Consider the following 21,102-nt stretch of genomic DNA (forward strand, 5'->3'; position numbering starts at 1 on the left):
GACGTGGACGGGAGAGTGGTATACGCGCGTGTGAGGATCTCGCTCCTGTGCATGTATTTCTACGGCAAAAAAGTCTTAGAAACCCCACGAAACACGAGAGCTGACCGTCGACGCATGCCCGCCGAATTCGTAACGTCACTATGACGTCACACGATTGCGTCATCACATGACATCGTCGCTTCACAAAAGGTGGACTGATCACGGAGGCAATGTAAAACTAAAAGCTTACAATGCCTTCGATCACGAAGGCTGCGCAGGCTGTGAAGGCTGCGTAACGTGTCCCACGTTAGGTGCAGCAGTTGGGGATTGGTGCATTTAAATGAAAAGAAAAAGAAGGAAACCACACACAGCGCTGCACTCACAACTGAAAGTTTAATCCGAGCAACAAGAACTTAAAAAGTAAAAGCCGCGCATGACAAGTGAGGTACAACGAGATTAAATGATACGCTCATCAATAAAAGTGAACTCTTTAAAAATAAAAGTGTCTCCGTCTTTTTGTGCGCCGCTTTTCTTTTAAAATGAATATACACCAACTCGCCCAACTTTCTATTCTGTTAGAAAAAGAAGGAAGTGGAGTTCGCTTTCGGGTCATCTCTTGGGGATAAAGAATAGAAAACAAAATGTTCGATCACACCAAATGGTAACCCGAAAGCTGCCCGTCACAAATTAGCATGCCAGATTCGAATCCACACGTATTATAGGTAATCGTTGCTTAAGCGTCAATTCCGCATTCCCTTCTGTGTTACTATATGCAACCCGCACTCTAACGGATACATCCATGGGTGCAGGTAAGCCTTTCCTTCCTTAATTTTCAAGCAAATATGCTACTCCGTATCAATTCACGTCCTGGGACTGCGGCAACCGATAAACATCGACGTCGCCGATCTGCGTGCGCTCTAAATGTTCCCACGATTGTGCCCCACGATGCCCCCCCGCGCATCGCGATTCGGCCAAGCGAAACGAAGTTACAGATCTTGCAGGGCGGCTCCGTCGCGACCTTTTCGGTTTAAGGGCGCAAAGCGGCTGTGATCTATTTTCAAACCGGACATTTTATAGCAACAAGAACGGTGGTGGCCTCACTCACTCTCACTCGATGATACTTAACTTTAGTGTAAACTGTAGCTCCACTTAATTATGCGCAGTACTCCCTCTTGTCGTTATAGATCAGGACTTAACAGTATCGCGACACAAGAGTATCGCGATAGTATTTCAGAGGTATACTTTGCAGTGTCTGCATCTCTCTATAGAGATACAATTGAAATATATATTTGTATTTCTAAAGGAAATACATTTACGATGTATCGATTGTATCTGTGCAGGGCACGGGTATCTCGCTTCATTTATTTTGTGAAAAATTAGTCTATGATCGTTTTCAGTGCTTCAAGGGGGAATGAGTTTTTTTTGTGTGTGTGTGTGTGTGTGTGTGTGTGTTTGCCAAGACAACCTAAGGCGCGGCGCTGTTCGGCGACATACATCTATATAGGGTCGTGATAGTTTCCTCTCTAGCACGAATGATCCATGTTTAAAACACGTGGCACCGCTGACGGCAGAATCACCGACGCAGTGTTGTCGACCTCTGAAAGTCACTGTCGCTCAAGGTTAACGCAGTACACCTAGCTAATTTTTGTAGTGGAAGCCACTTTGTAATTGCACTGTTTAACTGCAACTATGAAAATATGACCCGTAATGTATTTCGTAAGTCTTCCCTTCCACCTGTGTGTCTCAATGGCGCTGAACTTACTGCAATAAACAAAAAATAAACTGCGCTGTAAATGCCGTACAACATTGTTCGCAACATTATGTTGCACTAATTAATGCTTTTGTGGTATATCAGTGTAATCGAAAAAAAAAAAAGTATTCCTTTAACTGTACAGACGGCTTCAAGGTCACAAGCATTGTACCCAAAAAAACTTCCGGTCACATGATTTACCAGCTCCTAACGTTAAAACCAAAAGCACGTTTTCAAAGTCTTTTCAAGCGTAATCAAAGTTTCAATTTCATTTTTTACCTAAAAGAAACGTGCGTGGAGTACAAGAGAATGTTTGCTATTTTTATACAGCTCAAAAGAACATTTATTTGAATGTATTTTGTTAAATAATGGAAACAAACTGTAGAAAATCAGCAGGCTATTTTCTAAAGCACTCCAATGCTATTAAATAACATCGGTGGACAAAAGCAGACGGCATCAAGGGGTTGTGTTTGTGAACCTTGAAAGGGTCTATTTCCGAACACTTTTTGCGACTTTTTTCACAAGTATTTGTGTTTAGAAAAATTGATTAACGATTTTGAGTACTATATACTCTACTATAGGAGAGCAGAAGGCCATCCCGTGCGCAGACAGAGGAAATTCCTCAAGTGTAGCGCTTGTGTAACTGCAGACCAGTATTTCTGAATACATTATACCGTTGCAGAAATATTAGTGCTTCAAGCTTCCAACCGATCCAAACGAAGTATCTCTGCCCAGCCCTGTGTTATGGCCACGTGAATACGTCACTAATGCAGATATTCTTTTCTATCTGTAGCACTGTTCACGCATTCAAATAAGTAGTTTAGTACATTACCTTATATCGGCGAAAATCTTTAAACATTTAGCGAGAACCACGATTATCACCCCCACAAACCAGTGCGGCTCGTTCTCTTCAACTCCTGCTTCGAACCCCACAGCACTTGGGCTGATTTGGCCACCGTGGAATACAACGTTGCACGTAACATGTTCTCGCCACAAACTACTGACTGTGTGAACTGCTGCTAGCAAAGTGTACATTGGCATGATATTTAAACTGGTTTCAGTGTACTATTATGTCTTTTTGTTTGGTCAATATTGACTACCGTTCAGTATTATTCTTTTTTTATTTTTCGCTGAAACACTTATTGATATGGAGTAGCCGAGGCAATATGGACCTCGACTTCTTCACAGCAAAACAATTAGAACAGAAGAGAACAGAACTACTTTACAACTAGTCACGTGACGTAAATCACGTAGCACCACGTAATACCTGGTCCAGCGACATGTTCTGGCCAAAACCACGTGACAACTGTGTATGGTGTGCGGAACTGACGAAAACCAGCGAAGAAAATTGCCCGCGCATTTACGTGTTTCGCTGCAAAGGACGTCGAAAGACCATAGCCTTCTGTCTGGGGGCGCTGCGTGATGTATGGCGCCATCTGGCAGTAATGTAAGTAAACGTAAGTTTTTCTTGCCACTGGTAGGTGGAAGCACCGGGTTGTTTAGTAAAAACCTCTGAATTTTTCAGCGAAGCATATATAGGTAAAACCCACGTTTTCGTTCATATATGGTGTCGCATTGTCAGCGCATCGTAATAAACGCTTCGGCCTATAGAATCCCGTGTATATGCAATTTCTAAGTAAAAATACACACTGCCTAGCCATTATTTATTGACGTTTCACCTCAAACATGCGTAACATTTGCTTTTTGATTGACACGCTTTGCAAGTATAAACGCAGCCACATGATCAAGATGTTTGGTGTTCGAGCAATGGTTTAAACTTTTGCCGAGTGGCTGATTCATCGGACAGATACCAACAGACAGACAGACCGAAATTCTTGCTTTAAAGTATCCGAACAAAGACTACAGGTCTTTAATAGCCAACTCTATACATAATAAGTACTATACTAGACAAAGTTAGCATCACTAACAAACGCTTGACCTAACTGGCAAAACAAGGCTACGTGGAACACCAGTTCCAGCCTTGCGCCTTTAGTGCAAGCTGAGCTCTGTACACGGGTGCACGGATAAAGAACGCGTTAGCCTCGTGTTTGTGGGTCAGCTTCGCGTGAACGTAGGTTCTGTCGTGTCGTCATTTTGTCGTAATCGTTATCACTGTTCGGTTCCGTTTCAGTCGTTGTTTCTGTCCTGCGTTCGAAGGAGTGTGGTGAGCGTTCAGGACGTGACTTGCAATGATGCAGATGATACAAAGCTGTGCGCCACGAAGTCCCTGAGAACAGTTGAAGATTGTTGCGTAGAAGAATTAGACAATGCCTGATAGCTTGCCAAGGCAATAAAAAGTCATTATTGGGCTTTAGATCTCAAGAATGCCGGAGGAATTACGACTAACAAGGCCCGAGCATCGAGAAATAGCTTTGATCAACCAAGAAAAGAAATCCAGCAGAATAATTTTAACTCACTGGAATCAAGACGCATTTAGTGCGGATATTACCAACTTATAAAGGACAGGTTACTGTAATCTGTAAAAAAAAAAGTGCCCGGTAATATTCAACATTAAACTAGCCTAAAATGCCCAAATATGGGAAATAAAAAAAGAGACATGGGGAGAATTCGAGGGTGCAGCAGATGGCGAAGAAGGGAAAGATATGCAGCGTGATATTACGATAGGGGGAGACAACTTTGTAGATCATAAGAGGGCCTATGGTGTATTCAATGCTAGAGTTGGCAACCAGAGGACAAAATGGCGCTGGGTAGGACACGTAATGTGAAGGATGATAACGGTTGACCCGTTCGTCAATTATAATAAGTGGCGAAGAAATATATATTCATAATATCTGGAGTTTTCCATCCCAAAACCACCCAACGATAATGGCAGACGCCTTAGTGAAGGCACCGAAAATTTCGGCCATCTGGTCCTATTTAATGTGCACAGACATCACACAGTACAAGGGCTTCTAAAGCGTTTCCCTTCCATCATCAAAATGCAACGGCCGCGGTCGGAATCGCACCCGCGACCTTCCCTTTCCTCGCAGCCGAGGAAAGGGAAATGCAAGCACGAAACTAATAGCAGATGACAGGGTGCTATGAAATTGAAGCTTTCCAGGCATGATGGGGTGGATATAGCTGGCCAGCAACCTGAGAAATCGGAGATATGTGGAAGAAAATCTTTTCTCTGCCGTAGGCACAGAAATGTCATTGTCATCATGACGACAATGACGATGGTGGCGAAGAGCAGTACAAACGTGGCGTCGAGAGGAATAGTTGACAGAGAATCGCCATTAGAGAGCAGCTAGTACAAGTTGGCCTAAGAAGGCGACCACAAGTCGCTCAAACGCGGTAAAGGAGGTGTGAAAAAAGCGAAAGGCATTTGGTGTCGCGCCACGGGAACTGGTCTAATCTGGCTGTATGTGTAGACACGCTTCGCAGAAGCTGCTACCCGCTTTGGAAAAGCCGAGATTCGCGCCATGTTTTATGGATTGTATACACGCCGTGAACGCCGGTGCCTGATTGGCCTTTCGATTCGGCGCAGAACGGATCAGAATAGGAGCGCTGCGAAAGTGCGCACCCTCCTCGCCTGTCCTCGTTTCCTGTAGCGCGATTTTTGTTTGCATTCAGCATGTTTATTGATCCACATGCTTCCCGCTTTTCGTATTAGGCACGCCTGATTGCTTTTGGCTTCCTGCGAGCGCAAGAGAACAATCTGCTTGTCGTAGTATAAGCTGCCGAGATCGTCACCCGTGTTCGTTCGCTGTGTCTGCTGAGGCTTACTGACTAACAATATCGGGAGTTTTACGTCTCGAAACGACGATAAGATTTTGAAGAACGTCGTAGTGGAGGGCTTCGAAAATTTGGACAGCCTGCAGTTTTTGTCTTCTTTTTTTTTTTTAAATTGCGCCCTGAAACTGTGCAGCACACGGGCTTCTGCCATTTCGCCTCCATCGAAATGCGACCACTGCGGCGGCGGGATCTAACCCACGAAGTTGTGGTCAGCAACCGAGTATACCTTAACCACCGATCCACCATGGTGGACGATGCTTATTGACTATTGAACTCTCTCAGTGATATGCTACAATGACCGTATATTCACACGAACGAAGCATTGATTCAGGACGTCGCATAGAAAACTCGGTCACGTCTTAAATCGACGACATTCGAAGGAGTGTAAGTGAGTGACTTGTCATCAGCATCAAGATTTTTCCATTTAGCTTCCGGGAAGATTACAATGTAGTGATGGTAATGCGTCAAGTGCAAGTAGTTTTCTCAAAACTGTTTGTGGATCGTGAGGGTTGACAGTTTGATGATGTATTTCAGCCAGTGCTAAAAGCTCAAGTAAAACCCAGACTGCCACAGTGTATGTTGTACGCAGAGCTCACTTTTTGTTTCGACGCTGCTGACGTATAAACGCATTTGTTATCGATAAAACCCATGGGTGTTATCAATGCACCAGCCATGTTTGCAGTCCGACTTGATACTCCGTCTGTCGGGTGACGGATATGACATGTACACGGTAACCTCACGTATCCAGAGATATAAGGTAAGTCGCAGACGCTCGTATATTCGCACGAAAGAGCACTTTCTAGCAACCCATTGCAGGTGCGTCATCCCTAAAGAGACAAGCAGCGCTATATCGTTGCGTATCGCACAGGGTGTGCTTTTACACGAGCTCATGGTTACACTGACGTGTAATTACAAGTGTCTGTAATTACAAGTTACATGTAATTACACGACAGGACCCACGTAACACGCAACTTATATCCAAACATTGATTGATTGAATGATTGATTGATTGATTGATGTGTGGGTTTAACGTCCCAAAACCATCATATGATTATGAGAGACGCCGTAGTGGAGAGCTCCGGAAATTTCGACCAACTTATAGCCAAACAAACGACCATCAGCTGAGCCGGCGGCTCAGTGTAAACCTAGAGTGTAATACTGTCGCTGGGGAAGAGATTGCACTTTTTTTACGCCCGCCAATAAACAAGCTATAGTACAGACGACGATAGGCCTACTGATAGCGTATGCAATTCATCTGAGAAGCAGCAACGAACCATGAATTCGAGGGAGTTGCAAGAGGAACGTTGAGGAGAGACACGCTTCCGAGCAAGCAGCACGGTCGTGTATTCAGAGTGGACACAAACGACCTTGTCTTCCTCATGCAGGCTCACCTAATACCCGTGACACACGGGCAAAAGTAAAGTACTTTGAAGTAAACCCTTTTTGTCGCCTAAGGGGACCATTTGCAGAAAGGAGTGGCGCTGATGACACACGGCACCGGACTACTGCTTTAGGCGGTGCCTCAGATGAACGCTGCAGAAAAAATGGCGCAGTTTGTGGAAGCAGCAAGATTAGAAATATTAAAAAGAATCTGCGCATGTACATCACATTCAGCGACGCCGGAGCATAAAAACGTTTTTTTTTTATTGTCTGGTGGCTTATAATGCGCATACCTGTAATTTTCTTTCGCTTTTTTGCGTTTTTAGCAGCAACCTAAGTTCGTCTGGCAACTATGAACAGTCGGTGTTTTGCTGTTTTTGTTTTTGTTTTTGTTCCTCGATATGCGAGGTGCCCATGCATGTCGGGTTTTACAGGCCCGATCTTAACACACACTAAACAAGCAAGCGGGACGAGCGCGACAACGCGTAGCGTGAGTGACCGTCTCATCTGAATGTCTGTGTCAAGTTGTCAATTTCGCTGTGAACTTGCGCCCGTGTATACGCGGAATACCGGCGTCGGTGAGGTTCTCAGCAATCGCCTGGTACACTCCATCGTTGTGCTTTTGCCGACTGAGCCGACTCCATTGTTACAAGATACTACGTCGCCGACACAGCAACTGCCGCTGCCAACCCTAACATGATCGCGCTAGTGACGTAATGCAGGCGTTTGAGAGTATGGACAGACTATAGGCCTTCACTTTTCAACAAATCGCACTGCTGCTGAAAATGTAAACATTTTCTCAACGCAAAAAAATACTGACAGGGCACCGCAGTGTTGCGACACGTTTTCTTCTATTGATAAATTATGCACACTGTAGCCGAGAATACTCCCTTCCTGTCAGAAAAGTAGATACGGCATCTGCTTTTGCGAAAAGGATCTTTGCCGGAAAGGAGTTACTCCTTTGTCATGTGTCACTGCGCCCGAACGCCTTTCCTAAAGATGTCCCCTTGTCTAAAGGACTTCAGGGTGCCCATGTGTCAGGGGCATTAGTTTTCAATTCGCTGCGCAGAAAGGAAAAAAAAAGAGGCAAGAAAAACGAAAGCTCAATCACATGCGCGTTTCATATCTGTCAAGTCTGATTGCTCAGACGTGAGTGACAGCCTGCTTTAATGGCGCACTTTGGGATGAGCGATCGCACAAACGAGTCGTTCGTGACAAAGCATTGGGAGTGGCAATTAATGCCCCACACGGGAAACACGTGAATACCGCTTGTACACAATCTGGATCCACCATTTAATGACTTCCCGAGCGCAACTTACAGCGTGAGATGTCAAGTGTTTCCTGGCTTGCGTGTCCACTTATTTACGGTACTTTTGGAGAACACGACTGCGTATATCACCTCTGGGAAAGCAATTTCGTTGGATAAATGTATTCATTTCGCGCTTTAAACGTGACGTATATCAATCGTGCTGGAAGAGTGACGTGATGTCCTTACGTATACGTTCGATTTCGTCAAGCGTGTAATGCTCAACGTGTCATATCATGCGATGTACATATACGTCGTGTTTGATGCGTTAAAGTGATTACTATTCCGCTAGAAACGATGTGGGTCTCATAGCTTCGTTTACGATATTGTAGAACCGAGTTTCAGCTGTTGATAGCACCGGCAACCAATCGTACTTCGCCACAATCACAGCGCTTTCAATAACTGGTGTCTTCATTTATTATTATATTTTTGTACGAACGGTGAGAAGAACTTGTCAATAATTACTTTTTTCGTCATTTACAACTGCGTTTCGGCACTATAGCGTAATGATGATGATGATATGTGGGGTTTAACGTCCCAAAACCACCATATGATTATGAGAGACGCCGTAGTGGAGGGCTCCGGAAATTTTGACCACCTGGGGTTTTTTAACGTGCGCCCAAATCTGAGCACACGGGCCTACAGCATTTCCGCCTACATGGCACTGCAGCGTAACATGAATGTAATCCGGCTATCAAAATGAACCGCAGAGGCAGTTTAGTGGCTATGGCATTGATATATAAATAGCTTAAGGTCGTAGGTTCGATTCCTTGCCATGGCGAATGAATTTTGATGGGGCTGAAATCTAAAAAACACCAGGGTAGTACATAATATTTTAGTGGACAAAACTAATTCATAGTGAGTTATATGTGTTTGGAAAAAGGGGTAACGATTTACAGTAGTCGCTACTCTACTATGGGAGAGCTGAAAGCTGTCCCTTGGGGCTTTGAGCTATGAGAAATAGCGCGTTCCTATTGTTTTGGCATGATACCGGGAGCGGCCGACGAAAAATATTGAACGGTGTCATGCGCTTAGGTTTAAATGCTTCTGCAAAATGCTTCTGCAAGGAAAAAAAAAGGTTATTGGCCTAGTGATTACACTGCTTTAGTTTCACTGCTTCGGTAAGTGGGGCCTTTCAGTTCAGGGGCTCGCTTCCGTGGACCGTTCTATGGAGATGAGAAATATCTTCTACTTTGCCGCCATCTATCGACCTATAAGGTCAATACATCAACTTAGGCAGCGAACAAGGCATTGAGTAATCTTGAACGTTTCTTTTTAAGTACGCCTGTTTTCGGCTGCGATGAATGCGCATTGTTCGAGACCTATACACGTTCTTTTATTTACCCTTGTTTGAACACGCACAACAGACCATCGTGTAAAAAAATCGCTTGAATACCCGCTGGTCAACTTTCTTCAACAGCGAAAACATTGTTTTTTCTCGTTTTTACAGCACAAAGCTGTTATGATCGAGGTTTAGCTTGAGTTGTAGTTAGAAAATTATCACTAACCGGCACGATCTCAGTCATTGCCAGAGCTCTCGGTACAGATAGTTAAGCATGCGGCCTCTAATCGGTGTTTTCTGCCCGCGTGTTCCCCAGCTAATTTTTGGCACGTCACCGTGGTGAGAAGCGGGACTTGCTCAATTTCTTTGGCACGTACGTGCAAGTTCATTCAGCAGTGTTGCTATGGTCGAAGCGCGGTAAAGATAGAAGGCGAGCAAAACAGCAGAGAGAGAAAGGGAGAGAAAGACACCGAAAGAAAGAGAAAGAAGAAGAGAAAGTGAGGCAAGAGAGACCAAAAAAGGGTAGAAAGAGAGAAAAACAAATAGACCGAGACAAATACCTAAAGATACACCAACCTCCTCCTCCTCCCCAAGAAAAAGGTTAAAAAAAGCGAGAGAGACAGAGAGAGAGCAATCATGGCTATGCGTAGTTTAGTAAGGCAGTCGTTGCAAAAGAGATAGGTGAATGGCTAAAAGCCTAGCCAAGCCAAGGCCAGCTACATTCCTACCATCTGTGCTGTGTATAAGGCTGGCGCTACCTAATGCAAGCGGCGGTAATTCTTTTCCACAGTTCTTTCTTTTTTTATTTGCGCATACATTTCTCCCACCTTTTATTCATTTATAGCATGACATCACGTATGGCCTCCATGAGCAAACGTAGCTCCCTTGTCAATCTCACTAATTCATTTTGCGTTTGCTTGAGTCTCACTGAAATCCCCTGAAACGAAGCTGTTGACGTAAGAAGACTCAGCTGAGCGTCACGGTACTCCCTAAGTGCGCATGCGACGACGAAAGAGCACTCTTTGGATGCTACAAGCTGGCCAGCGCACCTTTGCAGACCTAGAAGATCGCAAGATGAAAGCGAGCATGACCATGGCTAATGCACGTTTGAGTTTGCCAAACTTATGTACATAAACTCGTGACCTGCTTCAGAATTAAGCATGAGCAAAGGAGCCTACACATAACCCCTTTTCTTCATTTTCAGACAAACGTTATCACATACTTAAAGGGACAGCGCAATCTTTATTAGTCTTTCATCCAAAGCAGCCACCTCCTACTTTATTCGCAGCCGTAGAGATGAATAACGCAAAGAAGCTGGTCTAATTGGGTCTCGCTTAATGAAGATGCTTTAATTAATCAAGTCCATTCACGCACCTCCATCTGGCCGCAAGATAGAACGGCTGACGCAATTGCGAAGCAACGTTTCCACTTGGTTAGAGAGAACATGCCTTGGGTACGCTCAGACAAGGTACAATAACTGCCAAAACTAAAGGCAAAGGAGAAGTACTTGTAGCCATGTGTGCTGTGTACACATAACTGAGCGCGTTCCATGGCTAAGAAAACGTGTGCAACTTTTCTGGCAGCCTCAAGCATAAACGCAACTTTCCCCTTTCGTGAGCATTCTTTCTGGCCTTGAGCATTTGCCGCATACAGTGTATACGCTAGGAGCTTAACGAACGTGCCCTCCATCAAAAAACGCTCGCCAGACTTCGGTATTGCTGAAAACACCGGTCACTTAAACACCGACAGTTAGCATCGCGGTATAATATTGAACTTTCAATGAACAAATTAAACACTCGAAGCGTTTGTTTGTGGAGCGAGACCATATACTTTAAGCGAGGCTCGACAGCAGAAGTGTACTCGACTGAAGCGCCGACAAACGAAGGCATGGTGTCAGTCACATGATGAGAGCATGCACACGCTCCCCCATACGACTTCCTTGATTCGCCAGTCCCTGTCCTTAAGCACCACGAACTAGGCCAACATTCATATCATCTTTAACGTACCTTCGCTTGTCTTCGCCATTGTTAACTGTCTGGAAAACACACACTTCCTCGAGACATTGCCAAAGCTCACGAAATGGGTACTTAATTCGCCGCTAAAAAGGGTTCACTTCTGATTTACGCTAACCACTGACAACCACTTGTTTTTCCTTGTTGCCAGAGCGGTCGTGGCACCAAAAGGAGAGCGAGAGAGAGAGAGAAAGAGAGGGAAGCACGCGTTTGTTGAATTATCTCTTCCGCCTTCTAAAAACCGGGTTACAAACACACTCCGAGAACAACGTAACATGCTCTCGTGTGTTCTTCCTATAACCTCCGATGCCCAAACACGCACTTTTACCCGTTCACGAAAGGGTTCGTTTCGGTGTTGGCCACGGGAGCGCTCAACGCCGCGGTGCCGAAACGGACGTCGGAATCTTTCCTGCCGCCGCACAAACCTGGCTGCCAATAAACACACAACGTCGGTACACGGAGACGCCGGGCGCTCGTTAACAGGCCTTTTCGGAACGGCCTTAACGAGCGGCGCAAAAAACGGCGCGGAGATTAAACACCGCGCAAATTGTCGAAAACGGTCACGCAGACCACGCGCCGCTGCGTATCTCCGCGACGCCCGGTTTCAGCTGCAACCTCGCGGAACATGCACCTACACGCACTTTTGTCTCCCCAAATCCGTGCAGCGTGCCGAAACGAGCAGCCGGCGTTGGCCAATCAGAGCGGCGAACGCTTACGCGAATCCTGTCTGCATCATTCCGCCACAGCGATTTAACATTGTAATGCTGTACGGAACAGCAAGCGGAAGATGACGTCGTCAAATGTTCAGGGCGAGGACTTGAAGCCCTGGTTTACTGGAGAGCGTTCACAGAAGTGGTGCAGGGCAAACAGGACCTGCGCGATTTGTGGTGTTATTTACAAACTAAAAACAGAGCTAATCGAGTTATGGTGTGACCTGTGCAGTAGTGTTGGTGACGACACGAAGGCCTTGCTGTGGAGGCAGCCGTATTAGAACAGTTCACGGTGGCACATCTACCGCGGAATCCTCGAGTCACTTCGTTCCATTATCGGAACCTCTATCGCGGAAACGCGAGCAACGTGGAAACGAAGAACTACCTTCTAGCGCGCACTAACGACCTCTCCGCGTAGCTTCCAGCGTGCTGCACGCATTTAGAGGCGAAGGAGGCGCCGCGCATGTATACATACCGCACGCTTCGACCGCGACGCTTCAGCGTCGACGCGAGGAGGACGCACAAACGCGCTGCGCGACGTTGTCCACGCAAAGCGAATGCAGAGAGAGAGAGAGACGGACGCAGCGCGGGCGCTCCCCCCGCTGGTTTCTATGGACGACCACAAGCAAGGTTGTCGCCGCTGAAACAATGTATGTGCGATACCGCTGCCGATTGAGCCAGCACCGTCGCTGGTCCTCTGGCGACAATGGCGATTTCAATTGCCGCGCGGACCCCCTCCCGGTGCGACTGCGAGAGACAACTTCCGCTGTGCGACGTGACTGCGACAAACGCTGCTCTCTCTCTCTCTCTCTCTCTCTCTCTACACTTACGTATCTCGCGAGTCGAGTATACGTGGCGTGGTGCCGCGGAGCGTAAACCGAAGACTGCCGTTCCAGCGATGTAGACCGCGAGCGCTATGAAAATAATGGGAGGGAGCTTACACTCTTCGAGTTATTTGAGAGTGCGCATTTCGCTTTGAGTACGATGTGTACATTGTAGTATGAACGTTCACTCTTAATTGTCACGACGTCCGATAAATCCTGCGTGAAATGCGGCAAATCCATGATTTGCCGCTGGCTGCTGCCAGCGAGTTGGAAAGAAAGAAAGAAAGAAAGAAAGAAAGAGAGAAAGAAAGAAAGAAAGAAAGAGATAATGAAAGAAAGAAAAGAAAGAGAGAAAGCAAGAAAGAAAGAGAGAAAGCAAGAAAGAAAGAGAGAAAGCAAGAAAGAAAGAGAGAAAGCAAGAAAGAAAGAAAGAAAGAAAGGAAGAAAGAAAGAAAGGAAGAAAGAAAGAAAGAAAGAAAGAAAGAGGGGAAGAAAGAAAGAAAGAAACCGATGCTCCTTTAAATAAGGGAAGCTGCTCCACGTCAAATAAGCCATCAGCAACGAGAACGAGGAAATATTTCGTATACTGCTACGAGAGCTGCAACGGTGTTGAAACCATTTCGGAATGTAATCCTTAAAGTTACGCATGTTTGCAAGAAGCAACTTAACGCTTTACGTTAGTCCAACTGCTATGATTCATTTGCCGTTCATCAGAAGTGTAGGCGCAATTTTTATGTGAGGGAAGGGGGGGGGGGGGGTTGGAAGGAGAATTTTTTGAAATAGTCATTTTCCGCACTGTGCCGTTGCGAAAAAAATTCTGGAGGAAGGGGGAGAGGAGGCACGGGTTCATGTGTTACCCGCTGGCTATACGCCACTGCCTTGTATAGATAGTTTTACAGAGTAGCGCTACCAGCTAACCATTTCTCTGCCCGTCTTGTGATATCCATCATTGTACCTTTCCTTTGGTTTTCCCTTACCATTCCATTTCCTTAACATGACCTAAAGGCCTTTTAGACGACCATACAAAAAAAAAAATGCTGAGTTGACACAAGGTTACACTATAAGTGGTTTGTAATTTGTTATACACTTCTAAACATCGAAGAAACGAGTCGGTTGACCTTGATAAACTGTCTTACCTTTTGAAAAAGAACAAAGATAGCTAAAAATATCGGCAGATCCAATAGCATCCGGCGCGCATAAATGTTACACGAAGTAGCCGCTTAACGCGATGTAAACGAACAAACACTCGTGATTGTTAGTAGCCACATAGTATACATCAAGGTCTACCTGATCTACATATAAAACATCTATACGAGTGTTCAAGGAGTACGAGCGTTTAAGGCGCCGTGCTGCAGTATGCATCAGGCCACCTATACCTCTACCAATTTCCCTTTCCCTCTGCTTCACTAATGGTTTGTTCCAGACAGCCGCAAACTAAAGGACAGTTTACACAAACAATAAAAGCGTTTTTTCCTAGCTCTCCGTGGCCAGTACGACTTGTTACCGTCGTGCCTGCAGCAGTGCCATGTCGCGTATCAGGCACGTTGCACGCTATAATCTCGCCACTTCCTCTAATTCGCTTCATCCTTTTTTTGTTCGAGGGAAACGGCGCTGCCAGATCTACCGCTTCGGACTCGGCGCCGTGTATCTCATCTCGCGGTCGTTTCGGTCGCACTAAACGAGCCACAGTACGATGCGAAGGAAAGAATGAAGATAGCGTTACGCCATAAGACGCAAGAGTGCTCAGTTGAAGTCGGAGCACGAACCACCTCTACGATAAACAACAACCCTATAGTGCGCGCAGTTAGCGCTAAGACAAGGTCGCTATACTTCGAATGAGATACGCTAAACTATAGAGTGCCTCGAGGAAAACGACGACAAGCTGCTGGACCCATTAAAAGGACTAGATAGCTAACAAGACTGCATGTGGTGTATGCAGAGGTGGCCGCTGCGGCGTTGTAGAAATAGAACTACAATGTGTCCTTCATTCCTTTAGTGAGCAAGTTTTTAGTTACCTCGCTTCCTCTCTCTCTCCCTCCCCACCATTCATCCGCAATTGAACTAAATATCGAGCCCTTCACGTTTCCACAGCGGGAGCTGTGATTCCGATAGCTTCAGGGTAATGACTTGCAATCGGCAATCTATTTGCTCGTTAACGTAAGTTACACGCGTATTCGAAACGTGGACGTCGTGATTATACCGTCGACAACGGCACTGACAAGGAAAGGCGAGCAAAACGTAAAAAAAATAACAGAACAAAAAGCACGGCTGAGCTGTCGAAAGAAGAATGGGCGGGAATTTTGCAGAAATGAGCGAATGAGGGACGGGCCGTTTCAGCTCGGAGTCAACGTGACAGCTAGTAAAGCTCGTGTCATCACTATAGGCGCCTGTTTGTGCATAGGGCACGCTACTTTCGCCTTTACCATCGTAAGTGCAATTACCTTACGGCAAGCAACATGTTGATTGATTGATTGATTGATTGAATCATTTATTGATTGATTGATTGATTGATTGATTGATTGATTGATTGATTGATTGATATGTGGGGTTTAACGTCCCAAAACCACTATATGAAGCAACATGTCCGTCTCGTAGATCATGGTATATGGTATAGAGCTGTCTCGGACTATACAGTCTACATGCGAAACGTGATAACGCCAGTGCGCTCTGGAAGGAAAAGAAAATGGTCAAAGAATGAAACACACGAGTAACAATAATGAAGCTTCTAAGGACGTTGCATACAAATTGTATACAGATGAAGCATCGAAGTGTAAGCGCGTCTTGTATAGTTTCCAGCAAGGGAGAGAATGCTTTCACAGATTTTGTTTTGGTCATCATAAGAACCTTCAGCAATATGTGCGAGGAAAAAAAGAACTGGATTCTTACGAGCCTTGCATAATGGTGCAGCCTGGAGTCCTGAATATTTTATTGACTATCAAACGAGCGAAACTATCGATCGCAGCATAGATGAATCCCGAATGAATTTTTAAGCAAACGTTCTGAAGTTAACACTCTCTTATTTCCGGCGCATCGTACGGGCTGCCGACTCAATAAAGCGTAATGGAATGCTGAAGTCTGTGAGGAAGTTAACAAAAAAAAACAATGTAGCTCGTACAAAAGTTGAGTAGACTGCATTATTCGGGCTACACGAAGACATTTCGACATGCTTAAAGGGACCTCGTCGCCCAGTTTTGACTCATAACCTTTGTTATATGGTTAACCCTTCGGTGTTCACAAGCCAGCTGGCGGAAGTTCGGTGCATTTAGTCGAGAACGTAATTTTTAATGAGCATTTTTTTATATAGACGCAAGTGGCCCGAATGTCTGGCAACACTGGTGTATACACTCGCGAGCCGTGACGTAACAAGCCGCTTGTTTTGCAAGCGTCTGTACTCTGACCAACGATATCGTTTCATGGTCAGCTGCGCGTGCAATTGGGCAATTAGAGCTTTCCTCAGTTGGGCATTGATAACCGAATGGTGCATCGCGGCTGAAACTTAGGTGGAAGACGACGGCTCGACTCCATGAAGCGCGTGACGTCACACACTCCATGGCATTGTAGGTCACCGGTAGTGGGCACGGTTTACAGCCGGCGAATTCTAAAGCTCATTTGGCAATCAAATATTCCTTTACAGTCCATTTTTACACATGTACGGGCACAATAGAGCTTCTATTTCTATGTTTCGCTGAAGACCACACTTTGATGGGTGGCCGTGTCATGGTCCCCTTAAAGACCTTGCAATAAAGTAGACGACCTGTGCATTCTCCTTGGAGCACCGATTGTCTCATTAGGAATCAAGAGTGACTCGATGGTTTTTGAAAACCCCTGCCACTAACACTGCCACTACTATTACTACTACTACTACTACTACTACTACTACTACTACTACTACTACTACTACTACTACTACTACAACCACCACCAGTATACCACCACCAACCCATCACCCATAAAGAACAAAAACGTTGACGATGACAACAACAGGGATAGTAACATCCCTGTTATAGTCCGACTGAAAATGCCCCGCCGCGGTGGTCTAGTGGCTAATATACTCGGCTTCTGACCCGCGGGTCGCGGGATCAAATCCCGGCTGCGGCAGCTGCATTTTCGATGGAGGAGAAAATGCTGTAGGCCCGTGTGCTCAGATTTGGGTGCACGTTAAAGAACCCCAGGTGGTCGAGATTTCCGGAGTCCTCCACTGCGGCGTCTCTCATAATCATATGGTGGTTTTGGGACGTTTAAAACCCCCACATATGATCAGTCCGACAGAAGATGTTTTGTCAGCATAACCTAAGAAATGGGCTAAAGCCCTTTTAAGCTTCACAATTTTGGTACGCTGGTGTGGAACAGAGTCTACATTAGCCTCAGTATTCTTGTCTCCGTTAGGCGTTGATTGGGCACGGTTCACTGTACTCAAAAAAACGAGATCCGCCGCGACGTGGCGTGTTCGGCACGACGTGCTGCGCGTGACAAATGCCCGTCGGAGGCGTGTTGTAACCGGTTGAGAACTTGTTGGCAGCGGTTTTATAGCCCTACTTTGTATGGCCGCATAAAAAGTAGCACAGGGCACTAACGATCAGGCCATGTGCACTCCTGCTATCAAGCTACAATGTGGCTTCGCTCGGTTAACTTGCAGTCCCAACATCGGCAAGCAGTGGCCGTTTCAAAACTATACAGAAACTTAATATTAGTTGTGTTACGTCCCACAACAACGACCTGATTATGGCGTTATACGTGTGGTTGTGTGTGTGTCTTTGCTGTCCTGGTTATTCGCGCCGTTTTCCTACGATATGTTCAACCAACTATAGACAACCAAGTATAGACAATCAACTATAAGGCCTCATGATTATGGGGAATAAATAGTCCAGGTGGATCTGCTGCTCTTTAACGTGCATTGACATCACCTGGCACACGGGCCTCTATACCATTTCGCTTTCGCCGAAATGCGACCGTCTCTGCCGGGATTGAGCTCGACACCTTCAGGTCAGCACTCGATCATCGTTACCACTGACTCACCAGGGCGGGAAAAGTTGTAGAAACGCAAAAAAACATCCATGTCAGGAGTCTCAAACACACGGCCCGCACATGATTGTCTTCGTCGCATTTTTATTTTTATTTTTAGTAACCATGCTTGTGGGCTACACAAGCATAACTTGTCTAAAGAATTTTTTTCCCCGAGAGGGAAACGCTGCGGTCACGTGTTGATAATATAACCGCTGATTGATTGATTGATATGTGGGGTTTAACGTCCCAAAACCACCATATGATTATGAGAGACGCGATAATATAACCGCGAAACAAAAGTATATTTGAGAATCGGTGGCCAGTTTTTAGTCATTTTGGAGGCAGACGATGAAGCCTGTGGCGCCAAATCCACTTCAGAAAATCACCGATAAACGAGACACGGGAGAGGTCTTTCAAATAGTCACGCTCACTGACACTTTTGTGCAAACTATTCCTACCCACCTCCCGCTCTTACAGAGAGGAAGGAGGAATAGGAGGGAAAGGAAAGACAGGGATGTTAACCAGTCTGGAGCGACCGGTATGCTATACCTACACTGGGGATAGGGATTTGGGAGTTTGAAAGATGGAAAAAAATGAGAGGAAGCAGAGCTCGCACACGCGTTGGGTTCACAAATGCTGATGACTTGGAACATGTTGACGCACACTAATTGGCGAAAGTCCGAAAAGATGCGGTTTTAGTCCACTGGAGTTGCACTGAATGATGGATGCTTCCTTGACTTCTTAGAAGTGATGGTGATCGTTAGCCATATTTCTTACATTCTTCACTGTGTCCAGGCCCTCGGGGGAGTAAGGTTTTGTGGTCTGACAGCTGGGGTGAATTCGAGAGCCCTGATCTATTTTTTTTGAAGCAAAATACTTGTTTAAGTGACTATACATAGGCGTTTGGGGCATCTCGGGATTCCACATCTGTCGGCTTACAGCGGTCTCGCCTGGTCGGAATTAAATCACGGTATATGATAAGAAGACGTGTAGAATGAATTATATTTTTCATTCGGTCCCTATGTCTGCTTCTTCGTATGCGTTAAAACGTGAAAAATGTCTTCGCTGGTTTTATTTCTTTACGTGTCATTTCTAGATGTTCATGTCATGTCATGCCTATTAATTCGAACTCTAGATTACCACGTAACTTCTTCTGAACTCGACTCAGCTTTCCTTCCATTCTGTGTGAAGGTTTATGAAACAAAAATAAGTCTGAATTTAATTTTAAAGCACACTATTTTTCATCCATTCTCCTTGGATGAAAGCCTTCTTTTAAAAGAATATCTCTATCGGCTTGACGGTCTCTACGTTGGATTAGCCGGGTGGCGCGGGGTGCCCTCTGCGTCTTCTCTGGACCGAAATAAAATTTTAATAATCATCATCCACTTCCCTCGTTTAAAGAGTGGAAGTCCAAGTCAGGCCGCTTACGTGGGCAAATTAAATACGTGGACGAAGCGGGTAGGCTGCACACAGCTTTACGACAGTACCTACTGAGAAGTACGAGCAATGCAGCCCACGTAACAAGTACAAGTGAACAAGTATCAAAGGTGACGCCATGTGCATATCGATGAACGCTGGAGGTAGTTTTAGTGCAGTGTAAAAGAGCCCCATTACATTTTGTACGAGCTATCACATGTTTCATCGTTAGGACATTTGTGTCTGCCCTTTGCCATCGTATCGTCTATTAAGTAACGCCGCCGCGGCATAAGAAGGAAAGAAAGAAAGAAAGAAAGAGAGAAAGAAAGAAAAAAGGAAGAAAGAAAGAAGGAAAGAAAATGAGAGAAAGAAAGAAAGAAAGAAAGAAAAAAAGAAAGAAAGAGAGAAAAAAAGAAAGAAAGAAAGAAAGAAAGAAGGAAAAAAAGAAAGAAAGAAAGAAAGAAAGAAAGAAAGAAAGAAAGAAAGAAAGAAAGAAAGAAAGAAAGAAAGAAAGAAAGAAAGAAAGAAAGAAAGAAAGAAAGAAAGAAAGAAAGAGGAATCAACGCTGGTCGAGACAGTGAAGTCGATGCAGGCCGGCATTCAATCTGCCTATTCGCCATCAATAGCGTGTAAATTGGTTCAATAGATATAATTAGTATTGCACGATATCAAATGAGCACTTCATTGTCGACATATTCTATTCAGGCCATTCGACTATCGCATCTGTGTCTTCAGGCGCAATTATACGGTAGCCGTTGCAACGCACCAGCGATCAATCGTTTCAACGTCTTTTCATTCTTACGCCGTTATGAAGGTATACACACACCACGATGCCGAATGCATGTACACATATACTTTGCGGGCAAGTTTGGAACGGTGTTCTTTACGGCAAACAAACCACGACTCGACGATCTGAAAAGGTCCAACATGTGCACGCTTTCTCTTTTGCTTTTTTATAACCGGTATATAGAGTGTGAGACACACGAATCGAAAGGCAGGTACACGACAGGTGCCCCATATTTGCCGTTTAGCGGCCCCAGCGAAAGAACGCATAAAGTATGGGAGCGCGGAAATTGAACTCGCGTTGATATAAAAACGTTCCAGTTGGCTCAGTGGGAGTGTGTATACTTTTATATAATGAACCACACGACGATCGTTTTTTAAAAGAGCAGCTGTGAACCAGAGACAAACTTTAAAGAAAAAAAAAATTCGCGTGAATTGAATTCGAAGAAACCCCTACGGGGCGAGTCTTTTCAGAGGCCTTTCGACGAAATTCTCTCGCGAGATCAATCGACGTAGCGGCCCGCTCTGATGGTTTATACAAATCTACGAGTTCATTTCGTGTTACGGAAAAAAGCCCTTCATCGTCTATATTGAGCAGTGAACGGCTCTCTTTATGGGTTTAAATGCATCGATACCAAACGCGCGTTGAACGCATTCGAACCGCATACGACTGTATACACGTACCTCAAGTCTCCACTTCTTTACACGGACTCACACGTTTCAAAAGATATCTTTCGCAGTATGCCGCCCTATAGAAAAAGCAACGAATGACCTATACGCTAGTCCGTTATTCGTGCATTCAATTATTTTTTTCGTCGCGCGGTGTATAAGATCCAGTTTGCTCAACGGCACGGACTGCGGCGAAGTATGTGGATATCCGGACTAACAGATCGACCTGGTCTCTTCGACGGCGTGCAAAAT

At 45.2% G+C, this 21,102-nt stretch overlaps 1 protein-coding gene across 1 annotated transcript in view; it reads right to left on the reverse strand.

The window, feature by feature from the left end:
* Window positions 1-21,102, reverse strand: part of LOC119172360 (uncharacterized) — a 102,920-nt gene that overhangs the window by 38,975 nt on the left and 42,843 nt on the right. The gene's annotated exons all lie outside the window — the stretch shown is intronic.

The sequence above is a fragment of the Rhipicephalus microplus genome, chromosome 4 (assembly GCF_043290135.1).
Source record: "Rhipicephalus microplus isolate Deutch F79 chromosome 4, USDA_Rmic, whole genome shotgun sequence".
Lineage (NCBI taxonomy): Eukaryota > Metazoa > Arthropoda > Arachnida > Ixodida > Ixodidae > Rhipicephalus > Rhipicephalus microplus.